The sequence below is a fragment of the Cannabis sativa genome, chromosome 7 (genome assembly GCF_029168945.1).
Source record: "Cannabis sativa cultivar Pink pepper isolate KNU-18-1 chromosome 7, ASM2916894v1, whole genome shotgun sequence".
Taxonomy (NCBI): domain Eukaryota; kingdom Viridiplantae; phylum Streptophyta; class Magnoliopsida; order Rosales; family Cannabaceae; genus Cannabis; species Cannabis sativa.
Genome location: NC_083607.1, coordinates 9,354,311 through 9,378,972, shown reverse-complemented (window position 1 = coordinate 9,378,972; position 24,662 = coordinate 9,354,311). Strand labels below are relative to the sequence as shown.

At 33.0% G+C, this 24,662-nt stretch overlaps 2 long non-coding RNA genes and 2 other non-coding genes across 4 annotated transcripts; all 4 read left to right on the top strand.

Annotated features, from left to right (window-relative positions):
* The first annotated feature begins 76 nt into the window (after nt 1-76).
* On the top strand, nt 77-149 carry TRNAA-AGC (transfer RNA alanine (anticodon AGC)). The gene has a single exon. It is a non-coding gene; the product is annotated as a tRNA-Ala (tRNA).
* Nucleotides 150-231: 82 nt separating this feature from the next.
* On the top strand, nt 232-313 carry TRNAS-AGA (transfer RNA serine (anticodon AGA)). Its single transcript has one exon. It is a non-coding gene; the product is annotated as a tRNA-Ser (tRNA).
* A 10,086-nt stretch (nt 314-10,399) lies between these two features.
* On the top strand, nt 10,400-11,886 carry LOC115715750 (uncharacterized). The gene is made up of 2 exons (XR_004011432.2): nt 10,400-10,700; nt 10,799-11,886. It is a non-coding gene; the product is annotated as an uncharacterized LOC115715750 (long non-coding RNA).
* A 6,162-nt stretch (nt 11,887-18,048) lies between these two features.
* Nucleotides 18,049-18,923, top strand: LOC115698286 (uncharacterized). Its single transcript, XR_004008086.2, has 2 exons — nt 18,049-18,413; nt 18,527-18,923. It is a non-coding gene; the product is annotated as an uncharacterized LOC115698286 (long non-coding RNA).
* The last annotated feature ends 5,739 nt before the right edge of the window (nt 18,924-24,662 follow it).

Below are 24,662 nucleotides of genomic sequence, written 5' to 3'. Positions count from 1 at the left end.
TCAAATTTGTTACTCTGAATCGGTACTCAATATATTTTAATTTAATAAATACTAGTTTGGATAACAAACATAATATGGGGATGTAGCTCAGATGGTAGAGCGCTCGCTTAGCATGCGAGAGGTACGGGGATCGATACCCCGCATCTCCAGCTTGTTATATATCATTTTAAAATGTAACATAAATATAATTGTAATTAATTAATGCATAATATCTCTAGAGTCCAACATCAAGTGAGCGTGCCGGAGTGGTTATCGGGCATGACTAGAAATCATGTGGGCTTTGCCCGCGCAGGTTCGAATCCTGCCGCTCACGTTAAAGTGATATAATATTATTTTATGAACAACCTTATTGATTTATCAAGGGAAATTTCAATTTTTGCCCTTAATAATATATCTTATATCAAATTTTATACCCCTTACTAATTTATACAAAACAATTCCACTATTTTCAAATTCTACCCAAAATACCCCTTCCATTTAATTTTCCCACTCTCTCTTTCCCACTCTGTGTTTCCCTCTCTCTCTGTCTTTCCCACTCTCTCTCCGACTTTTCCTCTTCGTCCCTGCCCAAAAACAAAACAACCGAACAACGAAATCTAACCCGACGACGACGACCACGCAGACGCCGAACCCAACAACCCTCTTCTTCCCACTCGATTTTTCCCTCTCTCTCTCTATCTATCTCGGTCTTGAATTCGACCCGTGCTCGTGGAAACCACCACGAACAGTCGCCAACACAGGCCGTCGCCAGTACCCGTGCTCGTCCAAACCCAACACAGGCCATCGCCACCACAACCACGGACCGTCGCCACCACCACAAAGCTCAGTCAAAGGTAAGTTTTTCTTTTTCAAAAAAAAATTAATTTTTTAATAGATTTGGATGTGAAATATTGCATGCTGTTGAAATTAGTGGAATTTTTGTATATTTTGTGCTCTTTCTTGTGATAGGTTGTATATGTTGGATATGTTTCAATGGTGTTTGTGTGTTTTTACGTAGTTATCGATGAAATGTCGATAGGATATCGATAGGATATCGACATATATAGGTTTCTGTTTATAGGTTATCGATATAATGTCGACAAGATTGGAAGTGTTTGAGTCTGTGTTGTTAGTGTATGTCGATAGGATATCATTGGTATGTCGATAGGATGTCGACCTTATTTGGAGTAAAAGTGGAGGTCTATAATATCGATAGGATATCTACCTTATGTCGATATCTTGTCGACTATTTTATGTAGTTGATATATGTTAGTGTATGTCGATAGGATATCATTGGTATGTCGATCGGATGTCGACCTTATTTGGAATAAAAGTGGAGGTCTATAATATCGATAGGATATCTACCTTATGTCGATATCTTGTCGACTATTGTTATGTAGTTGACATATGTTTGATAATGTCGACAACATGTCGACAGGATGTCGACAGATTGTCGACATGTTGTCCACAATGTTATTTTAAACTGTTTCTGTGATAATGTCGACTACATGTCGACAGTATGTCGACTGTTTGTCGACCAAATTTTTTTGTATACTTACTGTTTGATAATGTCGACAGAATATCGACATGATGTCGATGTTATGTCGACTATTTTTTAAATTTTTGTGGCAGTTATATTGATTTGTTTTTTGTTTTTTCAGATGGCTCCCAGACTCATTATTCCAGCACCCGAGCATTTCACTGGCCGCGTCACATATAGGGGCACTGGAATTTTTGCCAAAATTAAAGCTCGGTTTGAGGAGTTCAACCTTAACAACACGGCGAAGGAAAGCCGTTTCGGGAGCTTCTGGAATGCCGTACCACTGACATTCTCCTCGGTGTTATTTCACCAGCTGATGCTCCACAAAATGAAAGTGGATGCTCAGGAGGAGTTGAGGATGAGGTTTTATGTTGGTCGGAAGGAGGTCCGATTCGGGGTGCTGGAGTTTGCACTCATTACGGGTTTGGACTTCTCCTCGGGGCCAACAGAAGAGGAGAAGGCTGCGCGAGTCGCGCGCTCGGGGTCGACCGATTGATCAACAAATATTTCAACCGGTCGATAGTGTGAAGACAGAAGCACTCCAACTTCAGTTCACAAAGTGCATGAACCCGGAAGACTTGTACAAGCTCGGCTTGTGCTTGTTTGTGGAGTCAGTGCTTCTGGGCCGCGAGGCCAACGCGCTGTTCACGCCTCACATCATTAGATATGTGGAAGACCTCGAGTTCTTCTTCGGATTCCTTGGGGGAAGCACTCATTCGCCGGACTCATGCACTCGCTTCGGAAAGACATGTTGAAACGAGAAGGCCAACTACGAGAAGAAGCCGAGTTCGGATGTTCGGCACGAGTGCAAATACACGGCATATGGCTTCGCACTGCCGGTCCAATATTGGGCGTACGAGGCCATTTTGGAGGTTGGCAAGAGGTATGGCACGAACCACGGGATTCGGTTCCCAGGGATGCTTAGTGGACGAGCAAAGGCGATATTGGGAAGAAAGACGTCGGCGCATTATTTTCTAGACGGGTATGATTTTCACTTATGTTACGAATAATTATTTAACATAAATGCTTGTAATAAATGCTAAATGGTTTTATTTTGATATTTGTTAAACCATAAACGAATCTGGAAGTGGTGAAGGGGCTCCTTCCACGGACGAGAGGAGGAGGCATTTGTGAGGACAATTTCTTACGATGGTGTGGAGAACACGGTTGATGATGCCGTGGATGACACGAGAGGCCGAGGCGGTAGTCGGTACCGTAGACTCGGGTCCCGTACACTCGGAAAGAGACACTCAGGTACCAATTTTTGGAACTTTTTTTTATGTCTTCATTTTTTATTATTTTTGTTTTGTGATATTTGTTACATTGTGGAATTATCGTATGCTTACCGTATTTTTTTGATATATATTTTTTCGTGCCACGGTTCGAACCTCGGCCCGGTGCACCATCTTCATCAGGCGTTCGGGGTGCCGAGTACACTGATTTAGTGGCTCGGTTGGATAGGATCGAGGGTGACACTCAGGGTCTGTATGCTGCTCATGTCGAGCTGAAGAAGGCATACGAGACCAGCCATGTAGAGCTGAAGGGTGGTCAGAACGTAATTATGGAGCAGCTCAGAGACATATTGGCCATGTTGAATCGTCCGCCAACGACAGCTTCGGCACGGAGGCCCCAAAGAGATCCATCTACCCCACCACCAGCTGCTTCACCCCCAGTAGAAGAGGATGAGGTCTTCCCCGACGATTACGATCCTTATGAGGGAGCTCCAGCGACTCCGATCGAGGCACAACCTCTTATCCATGTACATGACACCGAGTCGCAGGGTGAGATTCTGTCCATAGAGGCACAACCCGCAAGTGGTTAAGAGTCGGAAGAGGAAGAGAAAGCCTCTGTATGGTTCGGTGACTATACGGAGATGAAGAGGAGACATAGGCCATCTTCGACTTTTGATCCCCCGGAGCCACGGACGAGAAATTGTTAACCACTTTCCGAAAGTGGTGTGTTGGACTCATTCCGAACCACCAACTTCGGGATTTGAGAAGTAGTGATTACGGTCCGTCATTCTTTTGGATAATGCTCACACCAAAGGAATGGCTTACAGATGACGTAAGTAAAGTATTTTATAATATTACTTCACTTTACAACTTTATGTGCAATTAATATATTTTTTTGTGTAACTGACATTTCCGTTTATTGGCAGCATATAGATGCAGCAATGCATATGCTGAGGAGGCGACGCACCGACTATCCACTGACATTTCCTCAGAAGGGTATCATTCTCTCCACATTCGTGACCGCCATGATCAGCAGTGCATGGACGAGCCACAAGGGTCCGAGGAAAAACTTTAGATGGGAGGAATATATCCTGGACTACTGCACAGGGTTTCATAAGGTATTGTTTTAGTAAGATTTTAAATGTTAATTGTTTGGGAAGATTATTATGGTTTGTTAATTGTTTCGTTGTTCTCTGTAATTACAGTCCCAAGTCTTTGAGAGATGGAGGGGTAACGAGTTTATTTACTTCGTTCTGCACCTTCCCACGGCAAGACACTGGGTCACAGTTGAAGTGGACATAGAGCTGTGGAAAATTAATGTCTACGACCGTGATTCCGGCGTACGTCATTGGACCGCCATGGAACCCATCTTGAAGGTTTGGTCAGAACTGCTGCCCTCGCTAATCCTTGCAACCGGGGAATTTCCACATAACAACCAGATCATGGCGTTAGCTAACGGTGACATCACGGTGCTTCCAAAAATGCACGCGAGTCGAGCCACTCACGACTTAGTTCCGAAGTCAGCAACCAGGTACATAGCGATAAAAAAGTACTATAGTATTAAAATATGTTTTACGTTAGACTGACTTTACATTTTATTTTGCATTTAGTGGTGATTGTGGCGTGTATTGCATTGAGTATGTGGAGCATCTCATGATGCAGCGTGGATTGACCGATGTGACGCCGTACCGGATAGCCATGTTTCGTCAACGGTGGTGTGTCGATTTATTTTACCAAAATGTCAGCTGATTATATTTTTAATTATTGGGACATTGTATATTTTGTGTAATTAACATTACAGTTATGTATATATAGATTTTCTTTTCGTTCAAATTTTGATAATTATACGTGGTTTCAAATATAAAATATCAACATTATTCAACAAAAATAACTATTAAACCTAAAAATAATTAAAATATTTGAAAAATATTCAACCTCAACAAAAATAACTATGACAAAATATGCGTCATTACAATATATCAAATTTCCCAACGAATACGTACAAGACGCCTCAGATGCGGGCTTTGCATGTTGCTCGTTGTGGCACGAAGCACCACGGCGAGCTGCGGTTTCGTGGTACGTAACCTTTTTTATCACCGGACGGAAACGGTTCTCCGTCTTCTTCCGGCGTTGCTTTTTCTTGGACGACCTACGGGCTTCTTTTCCACGGGTACCCCAACTTTCATATTCTTGATGTGTTACGGGAGAACCCAATCATCCTCGTCACCAGCGAGATTGATGGTATCATCGTAAATCTTCCTCCACGTTTCTTTTGAATAATAAGGTGAGCAAAGCGTGTACACACTTGTGTTCGTTTTCAATGCCGCGGCACATGCATGAAGGCAAGGGAGTTTCAATAACGTGAACACGCCGCAGGTGCATGTTTTTTCAACTAGATTCACATCACCACCTCTTTCACCGTTAGGTCCCCTACCAACGTTATACAAATTGGCTCCATTTCGTTGGACGCGCCTGTACCTTGCATTTTCATGAATTTTTGCCAAGTTTTTTCGAAGAGCGTGGCCTAAGGGGTGGCACATTTGTCAGCATTTTCGAGGCGATCAGCGAACCACGATTGGAGTGTGAACACGATAAATTCAACCAAAGTAGTTATTGGATATTTCTGAACTCTTCGTGACACTATTGAAGCTTTCAGCAGCGTTGCTCGTCATGATGTTGTATCTATCGCCCAAACAATAAGGGTGAGCCCACTTCTCAAACCCTATACTCTCCACATATGCAGCGATGGCCGGATTCATCTTTCTAAGCTTCTCGAACTCTCTATCGCATTCAGTCTTCGACCATGCGTAAGCAACATTATATATTTGGTTGTGAAAAGCATCAGTCTTGAATTTGGCGTTCACGTTCATAACAATGTGGTGATAGCATGCACAGTGGACTGCTTCGGGAAAAACGAGTTCAACAGCATGATCAATGCTTTGATGCCTATCGACACAAACACTAAGTTCTCAACCACGCCAATTGCTACCCTCAACTTCGTAAGAAATACGTCCGGGAGTCGTTATTCTCACTGTCAACGATACCATAAGCAACCGGCAACAATTGGTTGTTCGCATCGTATGCCACAGCAACTAACATTATACCGCCGTACTTCGTCTTCAAGAAGGTGCCATCGATACTCAAAACAGGACGACAAAAAGAAAAGCCCCTTCTACATGCACCGAGTGATATAAAACAGTACTTGAACCGCTCATCCTCTAAGTACAAGTCAGTAATGCTACTGGATTCTTCTGTTCCAGCATGTACAAGTACCCAGGAAGCTTCATGTATGAAAACTCAGGCGTACCCCTAGCATACGTAAGTCCCATCTCCCTGCACCTCCACGCCTTCACATAACTCATACTGATACCGTAGTTGTCAAACATGTCCCTCTGTATGTCTTTAGCCTTGTACTTAGTTCCGTCTTGGGTGTACTTCCCCTTAATAAGGTGGCCAACTACCCATGGTGCCGCTTGACGCGTGATCCGAACGTCTCGCATTCAAGTTACATGTGTGTTCATTGTGAAATACAGTGACCTCAAAGTTGTCAGACTGCATCTTCTTCCTCCCCCTCAATCTCCCTTTACAATCTGGAGCCTTGCATGTAACGTACAACACATCAGGGGATGACTTCTTCACCATCCACTCGAAATTGTTATTAAGGGCAAACCTACCCACAACTTGTCTCGGCTTCTTCCTTGTTTTCATAAAAATTACCAAGCTCTATCACCCCCGCTTCCTTACTTTGTAAACAAGTAGTTAGCTCATGATTTTCCATTATATCTTCCTTTGTCCACATGGGAGCTTTGAACTTGGTACAAACTTCGAAAGAGGAGAACGTTGAGAACGTTGCATGACGAGCATGTTCTTCGCCCGCCCGGTCGACTATCGCTAGTTCCGTGTGTAGTGCGATTTTCACTACGAGGTTGTCGTTCTCGCCGTGTACCTTGGTTACTCGGTACACACTCTAACCTCAACAATGGTCCCGCTACGGGTTCATCGACTGCTAAATCATGGTCATCGTCCATATTCAAATCTACAATAGGATCATTATTGTAGAAGGGTGTATCGAACTCTTCAAACTGATGAAATCCTGTCGCTTCTTGTTCTTGCCCTACATTGGTCGGAACATCAAAATTGGTCGGAACCTCTAAATTGGCGGAACCTCCTCATTCACACCAATCCCAACATCTGTTTCGGGAACGCAAGACCCTACCACACTCCGAGGGAGAGGATTAGTAGGCGGCGTAGGCTCCGAATTCCCAACTTTTCTCACCTTGGTCACGAATAATGGCATAAACTCTGTATTTGACATTGTTGCCCTCATCTCTAAAAACGTTCTCAGTTGGCGTTCTCTCTTAATAACCTATGGCGCAACCATTTTTCCCTTCATGTACAAGGAACAAATCTCCAACTTTAAATCATACGCTACCGGATCAACTTCCAACTCTTCATATAAAATTTGTCGCAGTTCTTGTAGGGTTGTCTCGGTTGTAATCGTCAACGTCAAGCCGCTATTTGCTTTGTAGATCCAATTATAATTCTCACATAACCAAACACCATCGTACGATACAACAAGGAACACTTTGTCTCCCGCAATTGCAAACCAAAAAAACAAGGTGAGTAAAGGAAAAAACACCAAAAAAATAAACATCGACATCCCATCGATATCAATAGACATAATGTCGAGAAGCACAATACCGTAAATTAGGACGCGATTGTCGACATTGTGTCGACATAATATCGACATACAATCGACAACAACAACAACCATGCTCGTCATCGACATACTATCGACATACCATCGACATTATATCGACAATAAAAACGGTTGCACATTAAATGTTAATAAATTTTACATACGTTCCCAACAACCCTCCCCAACTGAAACGTTGCATGTCAGACACGTGTCCTATCGACAACATATCGACATGAAGTCGACATGTCGTCGACAAATGTGTTAGCAGTGACACTAAATTGGCATGTTGTCGATAAGATGTCGACATAGTATCGACATTCTGTCGACAAATACGCCATTTCATGCGTTTTCCCCTGTACAGTTACGCATTTAATGACCATTAAATTTTCATACATTCCCAACATTTTTACTGCTCTATAAAAGCAAAGGGAAATCTTATTCATAAGTGCTCTTGTATTCTACCTATCTCTTACTCTTAAAAATTTTCTCTTATTCTCTTAAGTTTGAAATATGGCCCCAAGAAAGAACGGCAAATTCCCCATCCTAACTCCTGAGGAGCTGAAGCAGGAGGAGGATGTTGGCATAGTTACTCCTGCAATGCAGAAAGTTTTGGACGCCGCTCGAGCTTTCGAAAGAGAGCGAAACGGTAACGAGTTCAGGTTCATGCAACTTGAAAGAGAATTTGCAAAAACTGGTGAATGGCCGGCTCCACCACCTGGGTTCCCCGAAGGATGCCGTCGTTGCAAACTGGGCATCTTCAACGGTAAACCGGTGAAGCCTGGAACATTATGCAAGTATTGCAAGGCTCACCCACAAGCCAAAGAATTTAAAAAAAAATAATTTCTTATGTTATGGTTTGTGGGTTTTATTTAATGTTTTTTTTTTTAATTTTTATGAACTTTAATTTTCTGTTTTTTTTTTATGTTTTTTTTTTGTTATTTTTAATGAAGTTTATTTTCTGTCAATGTTATGTTTATGTTTATGTTTTATCTACGGTATTTTTCCATTGCATCGATATTTTGTCGACATGATGTCGACAAAATATCGACAACTTCTCAAAAACAACAAAAAATGCTTGTTGTCGACATTCTGTCGACAAAATGTCGACAAATAGTTAATCCCAAAATTGGTTGCATGATGTCGACAACATGTCGACATAACGTCGACATAACGTCGATAATGGTCGTCACTGACCTTTCCTTTATAATCATTGACAAACCATCGACATATCATCGACATATCATCGATAACACAGGAAAACCCAGAAATCAACTGAAAACCAGATCTGCCAGATCTCAACAATTTCAGACCAAAAAACAGCAGTTCCAACAATAAACACACGTATAACAATTTTAAACTACATAAAGTCAAACAAAATGCTTAAAATGCAACTTACCCATTATAATGGTGTAAGATTCTTGAGTGATGTTGTATTGTGCTTCGGTTTTCCACCAACACCCACCGAGAAAACAACCATGCAACAGCAAATAATATCGTGTGGGACGGATTTCAGCTTCGGTTTTTCATAAATTTTTCAATTTTTTCCTAGAGAGAGAGAGTGGTGCACGAGAGAGAGAGGGAAGAGGGAAGAGAGAGAGAGAGAAATACACTTTCAGATTTTAGCTTTTTTTTTTTTTTTTAAAAAAAAAAGGGTAAAATGGGAAGTTCATGTAATTAATGGACTAAATTTGTACAAATTATAAAGGGGTATAAATTTTGATATAGGTTGTATTATTAGGGTCAAAAATTGAAATTTCCCTTTATCAATATGATCAATATAAAATAGTGAATTTGGTAAGAAATTGTGTATTCTTATTTAGATAAGAGATAATTTTTTTGTGGTAAAATTTCTTATATTGATCAGAACAACTTTATCGATTTTTTTTTTTTTTTGAGAAACACTATCACTTTTTATGAATACTTGATATGAATAATTATGTGTAAAAATTATCCATATGGTCAATGAGAATTGTGAATTTGGTAAGTAATTGTTAGTCATTATTTAGAAAAGGGATATTAGCAACATAAATATTTATATAGGGGAAATTTACAAAAGTAGACTAAAAAGTCTCTTGATTTACTTTTTTATTTGGATACAATTTTTTTTTTTTTATTTTATTCTTTTCTTCTTTTACTTTTATACGGTGTCAGGTACTTTAGGAGAGAGAATGACTGATGTGTGTGGGTCCCGCCTGCTGCTGATGGGAGAGGACGCGCCATTTTTCGCGTTGGGATGTCACTTAGTGAGCAATGTCAGAATTTTGTTTAAAAAAAAAAAAAATTAAAAAGTAATTGGAGAAAGAAAAAAAAAAATTCTTTACAAATTTTACTATTTTATTTTCTTAAAAAAAATCTTTACTTTTTTTTTTTTTGTACCGTAAGTCTTTATTTTAATTCTAAAGAAATATCTCATATTTTTTTTTTCTTTTTCTTTTGTTTTTCAAATGTATCATAAATGTTATTGATTTTTTTTATATATAAAAATAACTAACACAACAAATATTTTCAAATAAAAATATATCATATTAATTTATAAAAAAAAATTAGATGAATTTAATTTAATTTTTTATTTTTACATATAGACATGTGTATTTTTAAACATTTAACATAACCTCCAATTAGATTATTACTAGTTTTGAGCAATTCAAACAAAAATAATATATCTTTATATATTAAAAGTGCCTATCTAACGGCATTTCTTGGTTTAACATTTCCTGGTTTAACAGAATATACTTAAAAATAAAAGAATATTCTGTTAAATTTAACGATTAGGTTTGATCTCCCGTTGACAAATAAACCCAATAATTAAACCCAAAAAATTAAACAATCTTTTTTTAAATTAAAAAAAATCATCTTAGCCACATATCTCTCTAACAAACCCTATATTCCCAAATTATCAAATCCAATTCTCTCGCTTTGGTTTACGGTCAACCAAACGCAATGGCTTTACACTCCGTAAGTCTTTTTTCTTCTTCGTAGTCTTCTTTTTCATTCATTGATTTTTGTTACAAATTTTAAATATTGTTTGTGGACACTTGCAGTACGCCTACTTCTCTATCAATGGCCATTCCACCAGAACTCGCTGGTGCCATACCCTTAATCGATAAATTTAGGTCACAACTAACATAAATTTACCAAATTTACTATCTTCACACCACTGTTAGGGGATTACCTCCTCACACTACTTCGCTTTGCTCATCTTCTCGATTAAGTGGTTAATTATAACTCTTAGTGGTAACAACTCTTAGTGGTGAGTTTTTCTTTCAATCGATAGTGAATGTTTTCACTTAAATCTAAATTTTTCAATCTAACAAATTTTGAATGCTTTTTTTTTGGTTTGATGAGTAGAGGAGAAAACTGCCAAACAAGGGCCTCCCAAGGAGGAAGAGAAGAAGAAAGATGAGGGAGAGGCAAAAACAGAGGTGAAAACTGTTGATCAAGAGGCTTTGAAGGTTGAAACAGAGAAAGAGAAAGAGAAGGTTGTAGTTGTGGTGACCGAGGTTGCTTCTGTGGATGACGATGGCGCTAAGACTGTGGAAGCAATCGAAGAATCCGTCGTATCCGTAACCCCTGCCCCAGTCGACGAGGCAAGCTCATCAGCAAAAACAGAGACGGAGGAACCGAAGAAGGAAGAAGAAAAGGAAGAACAAGAAGTGTGTGTCCCACAGGAGGAGGTTTCGATCTGGGGAATTCCCCTTCTCGCCGATGACAGGAGTGACGTGACCCTCTTGAAATTCCTGAAAGCTAGAGATTACAAAGTTAAGGAGGCTTTCACCATGTTGAAGAACACCGTCAAGTGGCGCAAGGAGAACGGAATCGATTACCTTATTGAGGAAGATCTTGGTTCTGATTGGGATAAGGTTGTTTTCAGCCATGGAGTTGATAAGGAAGGCCACGCTGTCTGTTACAATGTTTTTGGCGAGTTTCAAAACATGGAAATTGATTGTTATGTTTGTTATTGATTGTTTTCGATATTTTCATATTATGGATCATCTCATTCTATATTGTGTTTCTTATGCTTAACATTTCATATGATGATACATATGAGTGACATTATTACAATTTTGAAATTGAATGATGATATATGTACTAATTAATTTCAAATATTGCAGAGATGGTTTGCATCTGACTCCCAGTGGAAACCGGATTGTGTTTGATGAAGTGGTGAGGAAGCTGATGGAGGAAGGCCTGAGTGTAGATACCCTACGAATCAATCTCCCCTTTTGAGCATTAAATATTTGTATCTGCTTACAATACGGGTCCCTGGATGTCTCATTTTGATGGGTTAATGATTTGTTGCGATCACAAATATATAGTCACAAATACATGTGGTGTGGGTATACATTAGCCAACTTAATTTTTATCTTACACCTACTATTGGTTAAACCCATTGATCTAATATTTTGAAGCTAAAACTTTTTTACATTAAAGAATTATTTTGTACCTTCCGATCCTAATTTAATTGAGTGATTTGTCTCATAAGATTTGTAGCAGCAAAATGATAAAGATATGAGCATATCTCTTTAAAGCTTCCTGAAAGATATCAGTCCCCTTTCTTTTTGTTGATGCTCTTATCCTTACCTTCACTTTGTTATTTTTTTACTCATTGTTTTTTTTAGGGGTTACAGGTGAAAATACATTCTTTGAGTGACTACTGATATGATAATTATTTCTTTAATTTGCACAATATTTTCACATAACAGGACTATTAATTCTTGAGTCTATGTACTTAGCGGATTTCATGAAAATGAAATGAGTTAAAGACAATTATCTTATTGGAATATTTACTATTATTTATTAATTATTGTTTCATTATACTAATAAGATTAGTCACTAAAGCAATACAAGATTAGAAACACCTCTTATAATTATCTTAAATTATAAACAAAAATGAAGAGTTTATTTTTGAAACTTTACACACTGTTTTTTTTTTTTATTTTATATTATATATTAATTTCTTTTTAAAATGAGATGGTTTGTTTACCTAAAAATTTTAAAAAGTGCACTAAAATTATCAATCCATTCAAAAAAAAAATTATCAATAATATTATATATTATAAAAATTATAAATTATAATATTTAAAAAAGAGAACTAAAATATAACTAAGTATACGTGCAATTGCACGTAACTTCAACCTAGTATATATATATAAAGAAAATTTACAGAAAAATTACTTAAAATTAGGCTTTTTTAACGATTTTTTTTTTTTTTTTTACATTTTATCAGATTCTATTCTTCACTTTTTTTTCAAGAAAAAAATATTGGTTCTCATGGCATCAACATAAAAACAACGCAAAAATAATTTTTTCACTTTTTTTTTTAAAAAAAAAAACCTATAAATTTGTAAAATGTAAACTTTTGTCATTTGTTAGTATTTATTAAATAATCCCAAAATATAACCAAAATAAAATATTAAATCAAATTATACTTAGTGTGAATTTAGTTTTTCTTGGGTACATACTTTTTTGAGTTGTTGTATAAGTAATTTGTAGTTATTTTTAAGTTTGTTTTTATTTGTTAAGATTATTTGTTTGTGTGTGTTTTTTTAAGTTAACACAATTTTTTAATTTCTAATAATTTTTTTATATTAAATTAGGGTTGTTATCTCATTGTTATTTAGTTGTTCAACCAAGAGAAAATTAGTATATATTTAGTTTTCCATAGGTATGCAAGTTTTTGAGTTGGTGTTCAAGTGTTTTATAGTTGCTTTTTCATTTTTTTTTTTTTGTGATTATTTGTGTCTTTTTTTTTTATGAGTTTATGCATTGTGTTGATGTTTGTTTAATTTACATATTTTTATTATTTTTACATTGCTTTTAGATTGTGGACAATATTTATTGATGTTTAGTTATTTTTCTTATTTAATTAGAAAAATTGTTATGTAGTTGTATTTTTTTAGTTTTTTGGTTGACCAAAACATTAATTAGAAAAAAAATTTATTTTTCACAATTTTGATACAAAATAATAATAATAATAATAAATAAAATTATACTATTTAAAATTAAAGTAAATATTTTCAAATATAAATAATAATAAAAACACACCTCGTAACTAATGAAATAATAAATTATAATAATGCTTTTGAACTAGAAATAATAATAAATAAAATTTTTTATTCAAATATTTTTTGACCAGTACATAACACACCTAGTAACTAGCTTATTTATACCTTCTAGAAATTCAAACAAAATAATGTATTTTGAAAATGAAATATCAAATCAAATCATACTAAATGAGTTTGATTAAAGCGACACAAAAAAAAAATATCAAACACTTTTTACACACAATAATGTGTATTAAATTTCAACTATAGATAATCATATATGGAAAACACGTCAATTTTATAAACAGTGAGTGTGATTTGTGTGTTCAGAATGCACAATTTGTTGATGTCCAATATTGATTTGTATATTTATGTAGTGTTGTCATTTAATTGTTTGTTAGTTGTTATTAAGTTGTTCAACAAATAAAAAAATGAGTATGTGTTTAGTTCTTTTATGGGCATTATTGAGTTGATACACACGTGTTTTGTAGTTGCTTGTCAATTTATTTTATACATCAGTGGTGTTTTTTCTTTCTTTGGAGTTGATGCACTTTGTGGAATTGTTTACATGTCTATGTTATTTGCATATTGTAGTGGAGTTGTTATACAGTTGTTCATTTGTTGGTATTTAGTTGTTTATTCAATAGAAATCAATATATATATACAAATTTTTTTTATTTGTATGTTGTTTTGTTAATTTTTTTATGAGAAATTTTCAAAAATATTTTTTTTTTATATTTTATAAACAATTTTATGACCTAAAATTTTTATTTACAAAAATACACTTTTAAAGTTAAAAATTACACATGTTTAAAAAAAAGTTAAAAATTACACTTTTCTTAACAGAAAATAAGAAAACAACTAAAAATAATGGGAAAACAACCTCACGACAACTATAAATCAACTAAATAAACTATAAAACAATAAAAAATAACTAAAAAAATAACCTCACGACAACTATAATAAATACTATGTTCAGTAAAACAAACAAAAAAAAAGAACAACTAAAGAAACTACAAAACAATTATTCAACACCAAGATAACAACATGAAAATAACTGTAGAACAACAATAAAACAACTACAAAAAAGCAACAAAAAATTTTACGATTTTTTTTATATATTTACAGATTTGTAATTTTTTAGAGGGAAAACAACGTTGTTTTCATGTTGCCGTAAAATTATGCTATATTTTCACAATTTGTAAACAACTGTCTTTTCTAGAACAACCTAAAAACAACAGTTTGTAAGGGAAAAAAAGTCGATAAAATGTAAAAAAAAAAAATTGTAAAAACGTAAAATTTTTGTTGTTTTTGGGTATTTCTAAAATAATCCTCTTAAATTATATATATATGACTATATTATGATTAATATTTTTTTATTCTATTTTAATTAATTTATTTAATTATAATCATCCTACAAAAATACATTATCAAAATAATAATATAATAGTAATAATAGTATATGAAAAGTAATTTCAATCCAATTTATCAAAAAAAAATTGAATATAATATTATTTTTTGCATGCTATAAAATAAAAAGTATTTAATAAAATCTATAGTGAATAAAGTTTCTGACACCAATCTTTTAAAAACAAAAAAGGTCTCTGATACTACATTTTATCTCAATTTAAATAAAATATATTTTTTATGTACATTTTTATAAAATTAATTATTTTTTTTATAGAAGTAGTCACCATAGTGTTTGTCAAAACCAATGAAATTAAATAATAGATCTTGTCAATTAATTTTACACGTGGCAGATTAATAACTTGTATGTATTAATTTGTTTGAGCACTTTGCCCAAGTCGAGCGTGTATTTCACTTGCCCGCCTAATCACTATCAATTTTTTTTTTTGTCTCTACTGTATTTTTGTAAATAAGAAATTTTAAAAATAGTATTTTAGTAAACATTAAATCTTATAAATGTTTATTTTTTATTATAGTAGTATAAAAGTTTATTTTAAGTAATTTTAGCTTAAAATAGAAAAAAATCCCTTTATATAGTTCACTTAGTTGCATTTAAATTTTTATGTAAATTATTTAGTGGCAAAATTTCTTATATTGTTCATTTTGTTATACTTAAATATTTATGTAAATTTATTATCGACAAAAAATATTATATAAGAATTTTTGTCACAAAATATTTACATATAACAATTAAAAGGCAACAAAATAAACTATATAAGAAAATTTGTCCCAAAATTTCCCATTGGAAAGTGATTATGGCCTCTAAAATGAAGTCTTTGTCGGTATAGTTGGGTTGTAACTTCCCTCTCTTCTAATCAAATGAAACCCCTAACAAAATAAATTATATAAGAATATTTCTGTTTAAGGCATCCAAAATAAAATCTTTATGGGTATATTATTTGGCTTTGTAACTTCCCTCTCTTCTAACCAAATGAAACCACTTTCTTTATTAATGGAGTAGCTTTTTTATGCTTGTTCTTGGTCTTCTCAAATCTAAACTCTCAACTCCCTAAAGTCTTTTTATAATTGCATTATTAATTTTTGAGATTGTTAAATTAATACTATCCACTTACTCAAATGACTTCATCGTTAGATCACACTTAATATTGTATTTGGTTTACGTTAAAATATATATATAAAACACTTCTTAATGGTTAATAATCATTGATGGTTAATAAAAAATTTAATTATAAATATTAATTTTAAAAATATTAAATTATTAAATTTTAATCAAATGACGAATAATAAAGAAAATTTTTAATATCTATGCTTAGTTTAGTTAATTAAAAAAATATCAAAAAATATCTCTTTTACACTATATTAAAAATATATTTAAATACAAAATATTTAAGTTAAACTCAACTTTTTTTTTACAATATTTAAATTAAGAAAAAAAGTTTTTTGACAATAAAAAGGATAAAAAAAAAGTTGAGTTTAACTTAAATATTTTGTATTTAAATATATCTATTCATATGTAATACTTATTGAGAGCACACTCATATATATATATATACATATTATATTTGGTTAATTATTATTATTATTATTCTAGTGACTTGTCAATTTACCAATTTTTTAAATCAAAATTTTGGTAAGATCAATAAAATGGCTTAGAAAGTGAGAGCACAAAAGGATTCAATTTTCCCAGAAAATGTTAAGCACAAAGCTCTATTCACAAAAATCCAAAATTTAGTAATGTTTTTTTTTTTTTTTTTGAATTAAGGGTTTATATATTAAAATGTATAATCTGGGACTCGAACCCAAGACCTCCAACACACACGCACCCTTTTATGGCCACTTGAGCTAGCCTCAAGTGGTTCAAAATTTAGGTAATGTGATTATTATGATTTTTTTTTTTGGGAAACAATGTAAATTATTATGTTAAAACTATGAATTGCATTAAGTATTTATTTTGGCAAAATAATAATAATATATTTACAGTTTGAGTCGGCCTAAGCATTGGGTAGCTTGGGCTATTGCACAAGGTTTCTTATATTAAAATATTTTTTTAGAGGTTTTTATATTAAACATCGACTTTTTTTTTTTACCGTGGGGCAGAAATTTTTTTAAAAATACTGCATACATTTTTTTATTCAAAAGATTGTGTAAATTTTATACTGTATATTGTATTACGTTTTTACTGTTGTTTTTTAGTTGTTCCACTGTTGTTTTTAATTGTTTTGTTTTGTTATTTTACAGTTATTTTAAGTTGTTTCATAAAAAGACATTATTTTTGTAAACAATTGTGTATGGTACTAAAATTGTAAATTTTTGCCCAAAATCTAATATTTTTGTAAAAATCCTTTCTTTATCATCTCTATATATAATATAATATTTTTTTTTACAATGTATACATAATAAATGTTCGTAACACCAAATATGTACTTTCAAAAAATGATCAAAACTTGTGATTTTAAAATTTTTGTCTATTCTAGAATTAATGATATTTTTTTTTTAAAAAAAGCTAAATTTATAAAGTACTGATTAATTATTTTTTTTTTTTAAATAAAAGATCTAATTTTAATTTTTCGTCTAAGTTCCCCAAACCCTCTTAGGGCCGGTCCTGTTTACGGTCAAATAACATTTTTATATTTTTTCAAAAGAATAAAAAAAAAATCAATTTTACAGTTTTTAATTTTTTTTATTACAATTGTACGGTGTCTTATAAAAATAATATGAAAATAATAAAAATATATATCAAAATAATATCAAAATAACATTAAAAACAATCGATAAATAACCACAAAATAACAAAAAAACAATAAAATTATAACATGTAAACATCAATAGTTCATAACTTTTTTTTTTTTGCAAATAAATTTATAAACAAAATATTTAAAATTTCGTGAGTTTTTTTTTTTTTTTTTTTTTTGAGTATTTATGAAATATCCAAAAATGAAATCCTCTAAAAAAAAGATTTTGTTTGTTTGTGAAAGAAGTTACTGGCCCAATGAAACCCAAAACTAGGAAACTTCCTTACATTTACATACCCACTAGAGACGTAAACAAGTGGAAAACGTGTGACACATACTTTTTGTTTTTTTCTAGAAATTTAATTTAAAATTTAATGTGTGCAAATTAGAAGAGAAAAATAATCATAATAAAATAAAAGGCTATCATTTCTTCTAGATGAACTAAGCTATCATATCATGTTATACAAAATTTTCTAATAAACTAATAATGAGGCTATTTAAATAGTGGGAAGGGAAGACTTACAAAGCCCCAATTGGGTTTGATTGGTTGACTTGTGTTTATCAGTAGCTCCTTCAGCTAAACCCAATTCAAGTTTGTCTCAATAAAATTTCATGTAAGAGGAAGAATAATAAGAAGAAACAAGAATTTAATGGGTCTTTCAAAGCCTTCTTTGCTCTTTGTTTTGGTCCTTTTGGCTGTTCTTGCTTCAGAGAAATCAGTGGCTATTCAAGCTAGGTTTCTTTCCTCTGCTCAACAAAGTAAGTTATTTCACAAACAAGTTTCTCTTTTCTTAATAGCTTTTACATATTTATGTATATATATATATATTAAAGTATAATTTTGATGAAATTTGTGAACTTTTTTTTTTCAGGATACGCAAATGTTTTTGCTACTTTGGGACTGGTTTGCAAGTGTTGTGATGGCCCAAAGGGAGAATGCACAAGTAGTTGGACCAACTCTTGCCCTAAAATCAAATGCCTTCCTTGGAAGCAAAATTATCAATGAAAAAATTTATCTTTTTGTTTTGATGATGTTCAGATGTTGTACATATACATATATTATATATTTGTACCATTATATATAAGTACTTATATACTTAGTGGGCAAATTTAAGTTTATTATTACATAGGTATTGGTAGCTCTTTTAGTGTATATTGATATAATTACAAGTTTCAAGAGTAAGAGCTATAAGTTAATGGAGAAGTGTTTGGTGAAATTAAGTAATATATAAGGGTGTTAATATCTAGCATGAATTTTTGTTTGTAAAAGTATTGAGTAAATTTTTATGAACCTGCTTTATTATATATATACATACATAAAAAAAAAAAAAATAACAGAACTAATTGAATTAAATTATATGTTAATACTTCACAACAATATATTGAAAACTCTTCCATAAATTTATATATAGATTTTAATAGTGTTTAAGATTTATATTCTAGAAGCAAGCATTTAATAGATTATATATTATAGAATTTATAAAATATAAATATAAAATAAATGAATATATTAATTAAAGAAGTATAACTAATAAATATCTAAAAATTTTTTATTCATATGGAGATGATATAATCTTGTAAGATCGTACAAGAGAATTAATATTATCAATATAAATAAAATAAGTCGGTAATATATTAAAATAAATGATCTTTTAATATAGAATTACAGTTTACTATACACTATACTCTAGTGAATGTGGTTCTAATTTAGATCATATATGTAGATAGATATGTAGTAAAAATTATGTGTATAATTTGATTATACATGACTAGATTGATATGTAATAACATCTTTCATTAACATGTCCTTTACCATAAAAGAGTTATTCATATCACAAGTAGATGAGTCTAAATCTTGAGTATACATGAACTCCTATTTGTGTTCATTGAGTTCTTTGATTCACTCGTTAAAATTTCTCAAAGAAGATAATTCTTACAATTTCTGTTTTGGGAGCTTAATATCATGAGTGGATGGGAACATGTTATGCAATAATAGAATCTTAGATTTCTAAAAGGATTAAATATTAGTTCCCTTATAATGTTAATTATGGGAGTGATAATAGTTGGATCCAAATCTATAATTAGATTATAGATTAACTGTTCACATTGAATTAATGGTACATAAAGAACCAAGAGATAATTAGAAAGATAAAACGGTAATTTTGACAAACTCTAATTATGAACTAATAATTGGAGGGTGAACTTCTTATATTGATTATATCAATGGACTACAAGTTATAAGAATTCTCTGAATATAATTCTATAGTGTCAAAAATTGCAAGTCCATATTTATAGTGGAGTAACAATAGAATTCATAAATCGAATTATTCTAATTGATGATTTCAATAATAATCAAGTGTTCATTGGAGCTTCGAAATATAGGTTCATGGTCGCCAAGACACTCTATACAACATTGTACAGGGAAAAGTTTAATTTGATGAAAAAATTTGAGAAATAATTCTTAATGAAAAAATAGTAATTTTATGGATATTATTATTTTGAATAATTATATGAATTGTAAATTGTATAATTAGTATTACTTACTTAGTTTTATTTGATGAAAGTATATTAATTAGTTAAATATAATATTATTCTTAAATAATATTAAAGAGAGAAATATATTATTTTATTGAAAATAATATTTATTTTAATTCTGGTGAAATAAGAGATTAATGAGAATTGATCAATTATTATTTATTGTTAAAATAAGTAATAAATCTTATTTGTGGTAAAATTAAGAAATCAATTTTAGACCTTACAATAGGGCACACGTATAGGACTTGACATACATGTGTAGGGTAACATATAAAAGCCCATATAAATTTTGTTTGATTATTTTATTATTAAAATAAATTAATAATATCTTTTAATTATTATATTAAATATATTATTAAATAATGTATTTAAAATAAAAAAAAAAGATAATATTAAGTAAAAGATTATAATTAATTTTTATTAATCAATTATATGATATTAATATTTGAATTTGAATTAAAATAAATATCATCTTTCATTTTATAAGATTAAATAAAAAAGATTTGCTTATAACATTATATATATGTAATATATATCAGAATTAAAATATACGTGACTTTAAAGAGACCAGTTTTAAGTTTTAAAATACGATTGAATTTTCTAACTCTCTCTCTCTCTCTCTCTCTCTCTCTCTCTCTCTCTCTCTCTCTCTCTCTCTCTCTCTCTCTCTCTCTCTCTCTCTCTCTCTCTCTCTTGTGGTGGTAGTGTGTGAGTTTGTTCTTTCTTAGCTCAATCATAATATTTCATGAGTTGAGTACACACTGTAATCAGAAAATTATATTCATCTAAATTGAATCTAATAGCCCACTCTATTCCTAAAGTGTTGAGGCTGACTTGGAAGACCCTGGTGTGAACTCTTCTACAAGTTCTTTTGGATTGGATGTTCGATTGTGTAATACGACAAGATAGTGAGGAAACTCTGATAGACAATAAGAGGTAGAAATCTCTAACTTAATAGTTAAGTTTATGTTATGTATAATTGTGTTGAGATCCAAGATTTTGGCTCATAATCAAGTTCAACAATTTTTTCTTAAAATTTAATTTTATTCTCTTCCCCTGTGACTCTAATATGAACCCTAAAAAATCAACAAATGGTACCAGAGTCATACTCCACAATTTTATAATGCAAACACTGTGTTGGGTATTGTTGCCCTGCTTTTTTTCCAATATACGTGGCAACTTTATGATTGGCCATGTGACAGTTAAGGCTTAAGATTCAGAAGTGTTTAAGAATATCTTGAGTAAATTTATGGGTTGAGCGGATGTGTTCGAAGGGTCCCTCTTGGAGTTATGATTGGAACCAGAGGGACCAACGTTTTTGCTCTTCTCCAGGAGTTAGGCAAAGTCTTCTCGATTGGGCTCAGGGTTTTGGAGATGAACTATTCAAAGGCATTAAATGCGACATGGAGGAAACGTCTATGGACGAATATAAAAAGACATGTTAGATGCATTGAACCTATTCTTCAGTGATTACACTTAAACAGAGGAGATTAGTGATGACTACATAATGAGCTGTCACGTCAATCAAGGAAGGATAAGGGCTTGTCTCACTTAAACCCTATGTAACCTACTATGTAGACATGCATACCCTATCCAAATTTTAGAACTTGTGCAAACACTTGAGATAATAGAAGCCTTTTTCTTCTCTGAAGAAGGCTATAAATACCCCCAACCACATTTGAAAGGGGGGTTGGACAAATGGAGTAGAATATTCTCTGTAAAGAAACACCTTCATATTAAATATTAGTGACTCGCGAACTAAGACTCATTAATGCCCAACCACGTAAAAATATTGGCATTTACTATCTTTTAATCATTTTCACAGCTTTTATAAATTATTTGTCAAAACTCTCAGTCAATATTTTAGTGCTTTCATTGAGAGCTTTGGAAGGCTTTACATATAAATAACAACAAAAGAAGATTCACACTACGATGGTGGAGACTAGAAACCATACACGTCAACCTCGTCCATTTCAAGGTCCCAAAGGACCAGGTGATGAAGAAGTAGCTTCGTGGATAGACATGGAGGTAGAAGAACAAGACGAAATGAATGATGTAGAGTATGAAGAAAACCAAGAAGAGTATGACGCCTATGATGATGGCAGTTACACAGAACTAATGGCCTTGAGGCAGAAAGCTACTGATCATGAAGCCGAGTTAGCAGAACAAAAGGAACAAAACAGGAAGATGCAAGAAATAAAGGTCGCCATGCAAAAAGCTACGAAAATAGTAGGAATTCACGTGCATCCAAAGGCCATGCCCCTTGGACCAGACAAAACAAGAGAAGATCTTCACCAAGCACTCGAAAACATAGAAGTCGAGAGCCAAGCCCTATTTTATAGCCCTCAGAAGGCTCGCCAAAGATGAATCCCACATCTTTCCTCGAAAGAAATAAGAAGGCTCAGGATTCGCAAAAAGTTTGCTCCAATTTCCCAAAGGAAGGACCGAAAGAGCGTATCCGTACATCAGGAGCCAGGGGAGAGAGTGTTGGGATTTTATGCCTTAAATAAAACGTATTTCAATATAATCTTATTTGTTATCAATAATAGATTAGAAGTTGTTGCTATAATTTTAAACACTACGCAAGTATACGCAATCAAGTAGTAAAACTCACACAGGTGAGGTCGATCCCACAGGAAATTGGATTAAATACCACTAAACTATACTTATAATTCTATTTGGCAATATCGAAAACAATTATGATTTAAGAACAGTAAAGTAATTTCAGAAAACGTAAAACACAGTTAAAGTTTAAGCAAGATGAGAAGATAGGGAGGAGAATCCTATTGTTGTTTACCCAAATCGTTAATGCTTAATTACTATCCTATTCCTGAAGTGAATGACAGATTATGAAATAACCTAGCTCTTTTCAGATCTTCTAGATTCTAAATCACATGTTATCTAATTAATTCCTTAATTAAACTAACATGAAATCAGCATTAAGTAATAATCTACTCGTCACATAAGTCATGTAAATACTTTCGTTTTACATAGAACATCGATTATCCCAATTTTAGCATTCTCAATTCTCACTTTTCAGATTTCGAATTGAGATCATAAAGCATGCACAAGGTGATCAATCTTAAACATGAAATTAAGCACAAATTAAGATAATTTCACAAACAAGAATGGAGGAATGGTAATTAAACATTAACTAGGCAAAACATTAAACAACAATCATCATCCTCCCTAAATGGGAAATTTAGTTCAGAAACAAATCCATAACCATTCCTAAAGCAATATTCTACATAAATAAATTAAAGAGGAATAAAGAAAAGAACTGTTGGTGGATGAATTCTGGATCTTCACTTGACTCTCTATGCTCTTCCTGCCGCTCTCTGCTGTATTTTAGGGTTCCAAATTGCTCACTCTGACTTCCAATCGCAGTTTTCTATTTATAACTAAAATTTAGGGTTCGATGGACGAAATTTCCCCAGGTCCGTACGGGATCTCGCCGCGGCCAGATATGGTGTCGCCGCGGCCAGATATGGTGTCGCCGCGGCCAGATTGGTGTTGAAAATACACGGTTCTGTAAGGAGTTTATGGCCGCGGCGAAGCTTCCTCTCGCCGCGGCGACTGGAGCATATGTTTTTCTTCATTCGTCTGGTGTTCTAGCCGCGGCCAAGCTGTGTCTAGCCGCGGCCAGATGTGCACAAAACTTCAGAAATTGTGTTTTTCCTTGGCTCGGCTCGTCTTTTATTGAATTTCTGCCCCCCGAGACCTCTTTTATTCCAAAGAACCTGAAAACATAGAAAACAAGCGTAATTCCGTCCCAACACAACGAAAAACGCACATAAAATAGATCCGAAACCTAGGCTAAAAATAGCCTAACAAATTCCCCCAAACTGACTCTTTACTCGCCCCCGAGTAAACTAAGACTCGAACTAAAAACAGACAAACAATGATAGCTAAACTTTCCGACGATTGAACTGCTACCACCACCTGCACAACTTCAAGCCATCAATAACCAGAATTTCAACTTGCCAACTCTAAGAACTAATTTGGATGTGCAATTTACAAGTAAGTAATTCATACAAACATAAAACATTGCAATTGCCGTCCATATCACAACCGTTCTAAATTTCCCGACATTCCACTAACACATGATCAATAAGTTTGCATGACATACCTCTCTCCACTAATGTTGACAAATTTCTCTTTGGAATCAATAGGTCTTTTTCGGTTATCATCACATGGCTTAGGTACATGGGTAGGTGAGAAGTCATTTAAGCTACACTATACCATAAGCACTATTAACCAAGCAAGCCCCGCATTTATTTTCCTTTCTTTTCTTCCATATATCCCAAAAACAGTAGTAAGAGATTGCAATTTTTTTCTTTATGTGTGTACCTCATATTTTTCCTAGCTTTTTTTTCAAGAAGACATTTTCACGTATTTTCTTTTCTCTTTTTTTTTTCTTTCTTCTATTTTTTTTTCCTGGAGGCACAACACACAATATATATTTTTTTTCAA